Raw genomic sequence first — 12793 nt, 5'->3', positions numbered from 1 at the left:
ATTCACCCTCCCCTCAAGACAGGGCAGTGCATGGTAGCCCTCCTAGAAAATTGTTTTGGCGAATGTCCCAGCACAATATGCTTTTTAAAAACCCACCTCTGAACACCACAAGTAATGGAAATGAATTGTGTTCTTGCACTTCATTTTAAGCCTTCACTAAGTCAAAAAGGTGTGCTCCAAGTATTAAGTTTTTGTTGTGTGTTTGTGTTTTTTAATATATATATATATATATATATATATATATATATATATATCTTTAGATGCTCTGAGATATAAGGAGAGAGAACAACTCAGTTTCCCCTAACAGACGGTCAAAAGGGAAAGAGATACAAACTGGGCCCCTCAGTTTGGCTAAACTTCCAGCCCTCTTCTTGGCTTGTTTCTTTCACAGGAACTAATTATTGCTCCTCAGCACTGATACAGGGACTGCCCTGCAAAGCCTGTGACCCTGGTCAGAGTCCATCTGCAACAACCCTGCTCTGTAAAACCAGCCCAAGAGTTTTTACCACATGGAAATTCTTCAGCCCTCAAGTTCACTCAAACTTCCTTAGTGTATTTTAGTGTAGGTGCTTAAAATTTGGCATCTGTTAAGTGATAATTAGCACAGTTTCATGTATAAATATTGATTTGCATGTGGACCACAGCCCTGGATGTGTCAGCCAACCTGCACCATTTTTAGGCCAGCATTACTCCCACAAAGAAGCTATAGAAGCAGCATCTGGCTGAGGCTGGCTCCCCACCAGGTCCTCCACAGATGTGCTGCTGCCCTCTGTCCCCCATGCAGCAGACCCAGGCCCCAAGGTGCTGGAGTGTGGCACTCATGGATCTAGTTCAAGATCCTCTCCAGGTTCTTCAGGGCTGCCTGTACTCGCCCTTTGCCAGGGCCTGTTCGGCCTGCAGATCATCCACAGTCTTCTCCAGTAGTGCAGGCTGCACAGAGTAAGGTTTGGGCTTATCAAGGGCCCTCTTGAGTTTCTCCTCCAGCTGTCGCATTCAGCCTCTGGCAGCGTCCAACCTGGCTGCAGTCTCCTGATGAGCCAGCTCGCTCCTCCTCTTGGCCTGTTCCACCTCCAAGATTCACCGTCTCCTGCCAGGAGGAGTGGAACTGCTCCTGGTCATCCTCCAGCAGCACTGCTTGGCCAGGGAGAGGGTCTCTTTGGCAACAGGGAGCACTTCTGTGGCCCTCTGGAAACCCCATGTGGCTGCTGAGCTTCCAGCTGAGCCAGCCTCCCAGTCTGGCTGCGAGTTCTCCCTGGCTTGGCCAATTTTCTTCAGCAGTTTCATCCAGTTTCAATGTTGCCTCAACCAGAACAGAGCAGAACTTGTGACCGCATCCTCAAGTTCAGCCTCCCATCTGTTGACGGCATCTGTGGATTCATGTAAGTGCTCAAGTTCTCCCTGGATCCGGGGGTCCACCTCTTCCTCCTCTTCCAGTCCCCGCTCCATTCCCTTCTCCTCCCCCTCTTCCACGCTCCCTCCTTCTTGCCCATCAGGTGGCAGTAGCTCCTCCAAGCAGCTCTGCTTCAGTGCCCTGTCCACAGCTAGTGTTCTAGTGTTTCTTTCTGAACCATGTGACATTGAGGTAGGTGTCTCCCAGAAGAACAGACAGAGGGTACATCTTCACCTTACTGGTTTAGGACAGGGCCAAAGGACTTGCTCAGATCAACAGAACTCAGTGAAGGGTGTGATATGAGCAGGTGCCAGACCTGGCCTGGCATGCCACACTCTTCCTTTTGTGCTTCTGTCATTTGCCATGAGAAGAACATGCTCTGATGGATCCAGAAAGAGGAGACCCACGAGGGAAATCTAAACCCAGCTGGCCGCCTGGACCAAGTTTAGCCAAGACCAAGAGAAAGGCAAAGCCCACCTGCAAAGTCACAAAATGTCTGTTCTAGAAGCCACTGAGATGTTGAGGTTGTTGGCTACTCCATGAAATTGACAATACAACCCTGGGATCACAGGGGACAAGCAGAGGTGTGTTCCTGGACTGCACTGTCTTGACAGGAGCTGTGACATCAGCACAGGGGGCTCAGCACTATTACCCCACTCTCCTCGTCTCCCTTGCAGGTGACTCTCTGACTGATCCCAGTTAGAAGTCAAGAGCAAAGGAGGCACTGACAGGGTTAGGAAAGCTCAGCACTCACCCTCAGGGACCCAGAGTAGGATGCAGAGGTGTGGTCAGAGGGTACAGATGGGCAAATGGAATTTGCCCAGCACAATTAAGAAGGTACAGAGAAACTTGGGGCTCTTGGGCCAGTAACACCCCTTTGGATGTGTTCTTCTCAAGCGTTTATTTCCTCAGTGTTCCTGGTGTTACCACATTCAGGCCTATGCTTGGGAACATTGGGGGAATGGAGTTCAGTGGAGTTAGCCAGAATGGTCTCTTGAACAATCCTACAATTATTTTGTAACCAAGTTACAGATTTTTTTTTAATTGCAGTGGAAAATATCATGCTTGTTATGGACTGAGTATCTGTGTCCTCCCATAAAACTAGTATGTGGAAGCCCCAATGCCCTGCTAGTGATGAGGTCATGAGGATCAGGGCCTCATGAGGAGGATTAGGAACCCCAGAGAGCTCTCCAGCCCTCTTTGCACTGTTGGAGGATGCAAGGAGAAATGGGGACTCTGAAACTTAAAAGACAGCCCTCACCAGAATCCACATCCTGGCATCTTGATGGCAGACTTCCAGGTTCCCAAACTGTGAGAAATAAAGTCCTATTGTTGACAGGCTTCCCATTCTATTGTACTTTGTTGGAGTCTGTACCCAAGTTAGACAGTGCTGATCCATACTGTTCCCCTCCATGTAAATCCACACAATTCTCCAGGCACACAAACTGAAAAGTAATCGATCTGCTTCTTCACATAAAAAGCAAACACTTCCCATGTCAATAAACAGAGAAAGATCATTGATCTCCCTATCTACAAAAGGATTTCATGAGTATGAATGCTCTGTAACTTATATGATCTTCTATTATTGAATATTTGGGTTGATCGCAATTTTGCTATTAAGGATCATTTTGCTTCTTAACATCCTTCATTTCCTTAAGATTCAATCCCAAAGGTCAGTGCTTGATTTACAATGATAGTAGAATAAATTGTGGTGATGAAAACAAATGCATTAACTTGGATTGGAGTCACACCTCATCTCAAAACCACACATTGCAATCCATCCCCCCTGGGCAGGCCTGGAGGAGAATGGAGAGGTGCAGGTGGTGACGGTGTGAAAAGACGGTTGGGCAAAGAGAGGAGCTGATTGGGTGCTGTGCCCTGGCAGACTCTTTGGAATGGGATTGAGTCCTGAAGGACATGAAGAGAGGGTCAGAAGATGATGGTCACTTAATGACCACTTATCAGTATGGCAGTCTCAAGCAGAGCTGCTCCTGGACCCTGATAGCAAAGTGTGGTACAGAACCGGAGAGAGAGGGAAAGCCCTTCTCACATGCAGCAGGTAGGAATGCTTTGGCTACAAGTAATGGAAAACAGTCTAAGCAAATAAAGGTTTGTTATGCCATCTAAATCTGGAGGCTGACATTAGGGGACGGCATTATGACTTTCATGGACCTTAGGCACTTTTTTCTTTGTAGGGATCTTCCTCCACAAAATATTAAAATCATATTTTATAAGTATGTTGGTGTATGGAAGAGCATATTCAGATTAGATAGTGAATTATTTTCTGTGACCAAAGAATCCAGAGGTGGAATTACTGGATCATATTCTTCTATTTTTAATTTTTTTGAGGAACCTCCATACTCTTTTCTGTAGTGGCTGCACCAACTCACTTCCCACCCACCATGGGAGGCTAGGCAGCGCATGGCAAGGTCAGAGTCCCTTCAGGAGAGCCCCTGCCAGGGTGAGTGTGGAGCTGTGAGAGTGAAGGGACCTTGTTATAGCAGGGGAGAGCTGGCAGGCAAAGCATTTTACCCAAACAAAAGGAACTGCCAGCTGTCCCGTTATCCTCTCCCCGTTAGTGAGCCTCAAGGAACCCAATTCTAGACAGTAAGGAATTCTTTTTCATTCTTCTGGTCATGGGAACCTAATCCACCCCCTTTCAATCCCATTGCCTACTGATCTTAAGTTTAGGAAAGAAAGGGGATCTCTGGAGTAGGCACAGATGACAGAACCACAGCTGAGGGGTGGGGCCTTTGCACCACTTGTTCCTCAGGTACACTGATAAGGTCACATTTTCAGATTCAGGAATTTGGGACCAAAGGATAGCTTTGAGCTCTTGTGTGGCTGCAGGATTGGGTGAGCCTTGCTTGTTCCAACAAAGCAATAACAAAATGAACACCTCAGTGAAAACTGATGTCCAGTGTGCTGATCATTGTTGTCCACTTAAATTACTCTGCCCAGATTCTTACCCAATCTCCATTAATGCCCCTAAGTACGTAGACCATGTATCAGCACATCTGTTGAAGAAGCTCTTATTTAGTACCTCTGTGTATGCAAACCAGGGCTGCCATCATATGCTTCAGAGAAGGCACCTCTTCTGATGAAATGAAGGTGAAGAGGGAAACAAGAACACATCCCCCTTCCCAGTGTTTCCTTTATTCTTTTTATGAAAAGGAAATTTATTTCTAGGAGTCTCTTGACACATTGGCCACCAGGCCACATCTTGAGCAGCCATGAAGCCTCCAACAGTGCCCTGGCGGGTCCTCAGCATCATGTGAACAGAAAGGAAGACACAGGAGGGGTTAGATCCCAGGGGACACCCCCAACACGCCCCAGGTGCTCTGGCCATGGTGCTGACATGAGCACCAGTTTTGTGATAGAAAGGGAGGTGGACAGGTTCCCATGACCAGAAGAATGGAGAATTCTTTACCATCTAGGGTTCCTTGAGGCTCACTAATGGGGAGAGGATAAAGGGACATCTGGCAGTTCCTTTTTTCAGGTAAAATGTTTCACAGAATCATTTCCTGAAGTTGTGATTCAGCATCCTTCTACGAAAGATTTCAAAACCCATAATTTTATTTTAAGAATGAGATCTGGAAGGAACACGAGACATCAGGCTCCTTGGCTTCAGTCCCACCTGTTCTGTTTATTTTCATGCACTCACTGTGAAGTGAGTGAAAATTTCTGTGCTCACTAGAAATTCCACAGCCCTGCAAGCCCATTACTAAAATGAATGAATGAACACAAAAGATTAAGTGTGCACCAAAAAAAAGGAAAATAAAATAAATGAGATAATAAAATTGAGGCTTTCTTCCTTTGTGCCAGGGGCTAGAGAGGTCGAACAGGATAACTGGATAACAGGATAGCTGGCTCTGCTCCCTGATGGTGCTGTGATGATGTTAACTCTGCAAATATTATCCATGTCACACATGAGAAAATGACTCTGGTAGAAAGACAGTGACATTTGTGCACATACTTACTGTTCTCTGTGTTATGCCACGCCTCTGTCACTTGAAGATGCTTTTTTCTTCTAACCTTCATGTCCATGTGAAAACCCTTTAGGCTTTCACGTGCTCTCAGCCCAAAGGTCATCACCATTACCCAACAGACAGCAAAGACAGAATATCAGCAATTTTAGATAATATAGGGGTCCCAGCTCTGGTGCTGAGGCTTAACATGCTGGCCATGGCTGCAGGCACTGCTGTCCCAGGATTGGCCACCTGTTTATATAGCAGTGGGTTATTGATCAGCCTTGGGCAATGACGTGAGCCAGTGAAGCTGGATCCTAGGCATGGGAAACTTTAACCCTCTCCTCTGAAGCCTGGCTCTGAGATCCTGGCCCTTCAGCAGTCAGTTTGGCTCTGGGTAGACTGTGAGCATGAGGGATGAGGGGCCAGAAATGGGGAGAGACTTGGAAGGGGAGAATGGGGGGTCCACTGAGTGCAAAGTTAGTTGAGTCAATAGACTGAGTAAGGAAAACCCATCCTCACCCAATGAGGGCAGGCAAGGGGTAATCAGCCAAGATCCTCAATAGAACAAAAAGGAGGAGGAGGAGGAGACATTCTATTTCCTGGAGCTAGGACACACTTCTGCCTTTGGACATTACTCTCCAGGTTCTTCAGTCTTTGGACTCTGGGACCTGCACCAGTGGCCCCACAGGTTCTCAGGTCTTTGGCCTCAGACTAAGAGGGACACCATCTGCCTTTCTGGTTCTGTGGCTTCAGACTTGGACTGAGCTACGCTACTGGCTTCCCTGGCTCTACAGCTCACAGAGACTTTGCCAAGTTCCCCAATATATCCCCTCTCATGCATCCACAGACAGTTGGTCCTCCATATCTGCAGGTCCTGCTACAGCAGATTCAATCAACCACAGGTCCAAATATTCTAAAAAAATAAAATAAAATTGTGTCTGTACAGAATGTACACATATTTTTATTGTCATTGTCTCTGCATCACATCGGGTATTTGAAGTAGGCTAGATTTAGAATAAACTAGATCCCTATCTCACCAATTACAAAGCTCAACCCAAAATGGATTCAAAGCTTAAATGTAAAATCAAAAACTATAAAACTATTAGAAGAAAACTTGGAGAAAGACTGTGAGGTGTTAGAATGGGCAAAGATTTGAAGGGGACCCCAAAATCAGCACAGGGAACAAAAGCAAAAACAGATGAATGATAATACATCGAACTACAAAACTAGAAAAGGAAACAATCAACGGAGTCTAGACACAACCTATGGAATGAGAAAAGGAAACAGAAAAGGAAACAATCAATGGAGTCTAGACACAACCTATGGAATGAGAAAAGGAAACAGAAAAGGAAACAATCAACGGAGTCTAGACACACCTATGGAATGAGAAGATATTTGCAAAGTAGACATTTAATAAGGGTTGCATCCAGAATATATAAGGAACTCTAAAAGTTCAATAGCAAAAATACAAATTACCTGATTTTAAAATGGGCCATGGACCTAAATAGACTTTTCTCAAAAGAAAGCATACAAATAATCAATAATTATATGAAAAATTCTCTACATCACTAATAATCAGGGAACCACAAATCAAAACCACCATGAGACATCACCTCACCCCAGGAAGAAAGGTTATTGCCAAAATGATCAACAAAAACGCATATTGGTGGAGATGTGGAGGAAGTAGAACACTTGCACAGTGTTGATGGGAATGTAAATTAGTACAGCCACTATGGAAAACAGGATAGAGGTTCCTCAGAAAACCAGAAATAGAACTACCCCATGATCCAGAAATCCCACTATTGGGTCCAAAAGAAATGAAGCCAGTAGTTCAGAGAAGCACCTGAATTCCTATGTTCCTTGCTACTCACAATAGCCAAGAAATTGCAGCAACCCAGGTGTACATTCACTGATGAATGGATAAAGAAAACATGGTACATATACACCCGGCATGCAATTCAGTCACAAAAAAGAATGGAATCCTATCATTTGCAACAAGCATGGATGGAATCAGAGGTCATTGTTTTAGTGAAGTGAGCCAGAGAGACAGGCACAGAGAGACAGCATGGCGGGGCTGTTGTGGAGCACTTCCTAGATCAGGTTGTAGCAGATATGGTGGTTTTTATCTTGGTTGCTTCTGGCCCTCATTGGATGATCTCCATCTCTGAATCAGGAACTAGGAGGAACAGGACCTGGGAATCTGTTCTTACCCAAGCCTTCTGGGTAATGGTTATTATTATCACAATTGCTATGTATTCCAGTTGGAGACCTGTTGGAATAGCTAGTCACATTCTACTCACAGCTTTCCTGTGATCAGAAGAGCAGTGCACTGCCTGGCATTTGAGGGCTTGCAACTATGAGACCCAGAGTGAGGTACTCAATATGAAGAGAAAGTTGATCTCACAGAAGTTGAGAGGAGAATGGTGGTTACCAGAGACCATAGAGAGAAGTAGGTAGGGAGGGGTGGGGAATAAAGGATCAATGAGTTTTAGATCACAGTTAGATGGGCACAAGAGCTGCTGGTGTGCCACCATCTAGCAGTGTGACTATAGAAAGTAGCCACACTCTTCCATTCCAAAGAGCTAGAAGAAAGGAGTTTGAAGGTTTTTACTATAAAGAAATAATCAGGAGCTGCGGTTGTAGCTCAGAGGTAGAGTGCTTGCCTAGCTTGTGTGAGGCACTGGGTTTGAGCCTCAGCACTACATACAAATAAATAAAATAAAGGTATTGTGTCCATCTACAACTTACAAAATTGAAAAATAGAAATGATCATTTCTTGAGTTGATGGATATGTTTAATCTGATTTAAACATTTCATTATGCATACATATATCAACATAATTAACATGTAAGTTAATTAATATGTACAGTTTTGGGGGGGTTGTATCAGTTAAAAAATAAACCAATTTCAAAGTAGATGGGAGGCGTGGGTAGGAAATACACTGTTTTATGTAACAGTTGAGCATTTGTGATATCTGCAATAAGTCCTGGAGCCAACACTCCCTGGAGACCCAGGGATGACCATGTATTATCTTATTGGTTTGTTCTCTCTGGAGAACTCTGATTAACACAGGGATGCATGGACATAGGGGCAGTTTCCTAATTGTCCCTTAAAGGGTCCATTCCCCTGGTGATCACACCCTGTGCAATCTCCTCTCACGCTGAACTGGGGTTGGCCTGCATGGCTAGTACAGCATGGCGGGGCTATTGTGGAGCACTTCCTAGATCAGGTTGTAGCAGATATGGTGGTTTTTATCTTGGTTGCTTCGTGGCCCTCACTGGATGATCTCCATCTCTGAATCAGGAACTAGGAGGAACAGGACCTGGGAATCTGTTCTTACCCAAGCCTTCTGGGTAATGGTTATTATTATCACAATTGCTATGTATTCAAGTTGGAGACCTGTTGGAATAGCTAGTCACATTCTCCTCACAGCTTTCCTGTGATCAGAAGAGCAGTGCACTGCCTGGCATTTGAGGGCTGTCAACTATGAGACCCAGAGTCAAGGTCAGGGCCAGTGGTACCTCTGATTCACCCATAACAATGGATTCATCCCAGTTTCTACAGTTAATTCAATGTTTTCCCCCTTGGGCCAGGCATCAGAATCATCTGTGGGGTTCCAGAAATGCAAGTGGCTAGCTTTACCTCATGCCAGTTAAGGCAGGAGCTCTGCAGAATGAGTACTGAGAAGGGGGGTGTGGAATAAATCCAAGGCCTAAACTCATGCTAGCTAAGTTAGCTAAGTGTTTTACCACGAAGCTGCACCCTTAGCTCCAGGAATTTGTATTTTTATAAGCTACCAGGTGATGCCAATGTAGAGCCAGGGTCGAAAATCACTGGTGGCCATTATTTCAGAAGTTCTCATCCTTATGTTTAATAATGAGGGTGCTAATCAACATGCTGACACATGAGGGTCTCAGTCTCCTCTTCTTAAATTCAAACACCATAGACAAGAGCCAGCCCTGACCAGTGCTCTTTCCCTGAGTGTCCTCCACCTGGTCACCACTATGGTGAGTCCTAGGGATGTGGTGGAGGAATCTCTCTGCCCACAGATCAGGACAATCACCTCTCATAATGACTTTCAATACTTCACCTGGTGAGGAGGTGCGACAGGAAGCAGGGAATGGGAGAGAGTTGTGGGTGTACTTTTCTCAGGAAGGTCAGCCAAGGCTTATTCTTTGTAGCCTATTTGGTAGCATGCCCTTCATTTCGCCCAGGTTTCTCCATTAACTGGCAGACATGTACTCATTATCCTCTGATAATTTTTCCTTGGTGATAATTTCTTCCTTCTCTATTCAACTTTGTGGAATCTCCTTTTTGTCTTAATTAGGCTACCTGGTGGTTTAGTGACTACATTAGTTTCTTAAAGAAACATCATTTCATTTTATTTATTGCTTCCATGCATTTTCACCTTCAATTTCATTATTCTTCTCCATTGGGTGGCTTTTATTAGGGTTATTTGGTATTTAAATATGTTTTCTAATTAGAAGTATAAATAAATTTTTGTGTGCATATAGTTGACCTAGTTCTGATACCTGCTTGAGTTGTATTTAGTCATCTGCCATTTGTTTCCATGTATTCATAATTTTTCCAGCTTAAATGACACTTTTGCTCCCACTGTTCTCTCCCCATTCATTTTTTTCCAGACAGAAGACTAAGAGCATTTTGGGGGTGGGGGGCTGTTAATTCATTCAGAAATAACAATAATCAGAACTTCATGACATATGGGGTTGTATATGAGAATTATAATGTAGACTGCTTTCCTGTTTGATTCCATATTAAGTTTAATCATCCATCTATTTATTCTCTCTCAACTTATTAATGGAGTGTCTACTGCTTGCCAAAGACTGTGAGATGAGATACCAGGTTCCCTCCAAGGTGACCCTTGCATTCTATTGGTGAAAGACTAATAATAAATAGATATAGAAATGTGTGGTTCCCAGGAATGACTCTGTACCATGACCTGAAATACCAGTGAGCAGCAAAACTGAACCACTTTTCTCAAAAACATTAAAGAAGGCTATTGGAGAGTGACCCAGGTATCATAAGGAGGTAAGTACTTACTGAAAGAGGCAGACCAGTTGTGATTAATGCAGGTTCTGGCAACATGTACTGAGAACGGGCTCCATCTCTGCCCTTGGCTGGATACTGGGATGGAGGCTGCACTGGATACTGTGATATCTGGGAGTGTCTCATCCAACCCAATGCACTAGCATTTTATCCTCTTCTCCTCATCTTCTTTCCATTTTCTCCTTCCTGGCTTACTCTCCACCAGATGAATCAGAATCTTAAATTAGAACATTCAATGAGAAATGTCACTATGCAGCAGACTCCCAAGGCTGGTTTCTCAGCAGAAACTTGACACCATGGACAGCTTTCTTATAATCACTTCTGAGCACAGGCATTTTTCTGGAAAATCAGAGAGAGGACTCTGAAATGTAGAGGAACAAAACCAATGTCTAAATTCAATAAAGCCCCAAATTAAGAGGACACCATAAATGATTGTACTTTGCAACCCAATGCAATAATTCTGAAGTCAACTTCAAGAAGAGTTAGGTTTTCCTAGTTTTTAGAATATTTTCAAGATATGATAAACAGAACAATGTGTTGTCAGACAGTACAGTGCATAGTTGACATCAGAATTAGACCTATAGAAGTTTTCTATAGGACATTGGTGGAATATCGAAGTAGTGGGTAATATAAAGATTACTTTAAAAAATAACAAATGCTAAAGAGGACATGAAGAAAAGAAAACTCATACTGCAGGAACATAAATTAGTACAGCCATTATGGAAAACAGTATGTTGATTCTTTAGAAAACTAAAAATAGAACCACCATGTGATCCAGCAACCCAACTACTAGGTATAGAGCCAAAGGAGAGGGACTCATTATACCAAAAAAAAAAAAAAAATACTTGAACTCCCATGTCTATTGGAGGACAATTGATAATAGCTAAAACATGGAACCTACCTGGATGCCCTCTAGTGGATGAATGGATAAAGAAAATTATATATATACACACACACACACATATACACACACACACACATATACACACACACACACACACATATATACACACACACACATACACACACATACACACAATGAACCATTATTCAGCCATAAAAATCCTGTCATTTTCATTAACATGGATGGAACTAGAGATGATCATGTTAAATAAAATAAGCCAGACACTGAAAGAGAAATGCCACAAGTTCTCAGTCATTTGTGGAAACTAATGAATCAGTCTCAAAAAGAACAAAAAGGGATAGTGGTACCAGAGACTGGGAAGGAAAGGAGACAGGGGGATGCGGAGAAATTCAAGTAGGGGTAACAAAACATAGAGAGGAAGAATTAGTTCTGGTTCTTCTTTAGCAGAGTAGGTAACTGTAGGTTAAAACAATCTGGTATGTTCCAAGCACAGAAAAATTAATGGTTGAAGAGATGGTGTAGTACAGCTGCTTCAATCTGAGGCAGGTTCAGGCAGCCTAAGAAGGTACACGGAGCAGAAGGGCGATCTGACATGCTTTTATTTGATGGGTGGGTGGGAATCCATGAAGTGGAAAGTCCCATTTAGTTTATATACAGGATTAAAATGAAGCTAGCAGCTTGCCAAGTATGATATCAAGGGCTATATAAGAAAACACGTGCACCCTTGTTCCTGACTTTAATCTTGACCATTGCTTCCTGGACATCAGGGTGAGGGAGCCTGACTCACGCCATTCTCCCTATAGATGGAAATGCTCATTACCTTGATCATCACACATTCTGTATATGTACTGAATCACCACATGTACCAATACAGATACAAAAAACCTATGTCTCAATATAACATAAATAAAATGGCTGTATGATTAAAATGAGTATCTGATGTGTGGGTGTCAAGGCTTTAAATGCAGACAATGCAGCTGTAAAAATGTTAGAAGAAAGGATTGGTGGTTAAAAAAAATAATAATAAAGCAGCAAAGCCAAAGAATGACAGAAACCCGGAAACAGCCAGTAAGGCTGATACTACAGGTATATTTTTAAGGGACACAAAATACTAAAAGCTTGCAGATCCACTCACAGGGATCAGTGCCCGAGTGGATTTGGGCTATCTTCTTTGAATCCAAGGAGGTCGGAGCAGCTGCATTCAGTTGTGCTGGCCACTGCAGGGATTAGGTTAAAGCTCTTCAGTGCTAAGGGCTAAGTTTCTGGGGCCCATGTGCATACGGTTTTGTAAAGTTACCTGGCAGGTAAATCCGGGGATCCTTAATAGGCGAGACAAGGTGGGGCAGGTAAGCGGGGAGAGCCATCCCCTCTCCCATCCACTAGACTCAGCACCTGGGAGTCCTCCAGGTGCAGCTCCTGTGCGGGCTTCGTGTGGAGGCGGTTCCGGAAGAGGCCAGCCCCGCAGGGTTGAAATTGAAGCTGAGCCAGCGAGCCAGGGCC

General features: G+C 43.8%; 1 pseudogene; it reads right to left on the bottom strand.

The window, feature by feature from the left end:
- Positions 1 to 686: 686 nt before the first annotated feature.
- LOC113178301 (SH3 domain-binding protein 5 pseudogene) lies at positions 687 to 1578 on the bottom strand (annotated as a pseudogene).
- Between the last annotated feature and the right edge of the window lie 11215 nt (positions 1579 to 12793).

The sequence above is a fragment of the Urocitellus parryii genome, chromosome 3 (assembly GCF_045843805.1).
Source record: "Urocitellus parryii isolate mUroPar1 chromosome 3, mUroPar1.hap1, whole genome shotgun sequence".
Lineage (NCBI taxonomy): Eukaryota > Metazoa > Chordata > Mammalia > Rodentia > Sciuridae > Urocitellus > Urocitellus parryii.
Note: the sequence above shows the minus strand (reverse complement) of the source record. Positions and strands in the feature narration are given on the sequence as shown.